Source organism: Sturnira hondurensis, unplaced genomic scaffold, assembly GCF_014824575.4.
Source record: "Sturnira hondurensis isolate 20B ecotype Veracruz unplaced genomic scaffold, ASM1482457v3 Scaffold0018097, whole genome shotgun sequence".
NCBI lineage: Eukaryota > Metazoa > Chordata > Mammalia > Chiroptera > Phyllostomidae > Sturnira > Sturnira hondurensis.
The window spans coordinates 1892109-1893153 of NW_028090728.1; positions in this window are offsets into that span (position 1 = coordinate 1892109).

The following is a 1045-nucleotide window of genomic DNA, read 5'->3' on the forward strand; positions in this document are numbered from 1 at the left end:
TGGATGGTGTGGCTCAGTGGATTGAGCACTGCACTGCAAACCAAAAGGTTGCCCAATCAGGATTCCCAATCAGGGCACATGCCTAGGTTGTGGAGCAGGTTCCCCATTTGGGGGCATGCCAGATGCAACCACATATTGATACTTGTCTCCTTCTCTTTCTCCCTCCCTTTCCCTCTAAGAAGTCTCATGCACCCCAGCGGGAACCTGGCCTGCAACCCAGACATGTACCCTAGCCTGGGAATTGAACTGGAGATCCCTTGGTTTGCAGGCCAGCACTCAATCCACTGAGGCACACCAGTGAGGCAAATAAATAAAATCTTTAAATAAAAATAATAAAATCAATAGGTATGTTCCCTGGTGAAGATAAAGGGAAAAAAGCATTCAGGAGAGCCTGATTAAGAATTTGGTTAAGGAGACGATCTTTGTCAGCTCTTTTTCCTATATTGTGCAGTCTCTTCACTTTTATTATTCTTATTATTTATATTCTAATATTTATTGAGCCTTTACTGTGTGTCAGACATAATGTAAGTGTTTTAGATCTGTTAATCCTCCTGACAGCCATGCCAGGCAGATCTAATTATCTCCAGTTCAAAAATTAGACATAAGAAACAAAAAGTGAAGAAGTCACTGGCATGGGATTCCACATATACAGAGTAATAGTGAAGAAGTTCGAATCCACCTTTGTCCTAATTAAAGGAACACTATGCTAAACTGTAAATAGGACAATGAAAAAGTTAAATGTAAGCAACTAAATTCACTCCCAACCCAGGGACTACACAAGATGCTGGGACAGACCCGCTCCGCCGCTGTCCTCCGGAAAATCCCCGCTGCCTAGGCTTTGCAGCCAGCCCAACACAGCCCCGCACCCCCCCGGCCTAGGGAATCAGGCGCACCACGCGGCCCTCGCCCGGCACCCAAGCGGGCCTAGGGGCCAGGCCCGCCCACCGCTCCTCCACAGAAGGTCACGCCTCCGCACTCTGATTGGGCACCTCCAGAGGCGGGGCGCGCTGGAGGCGCGCGCCAGGTGTGGAGTAACCCGCAGCTG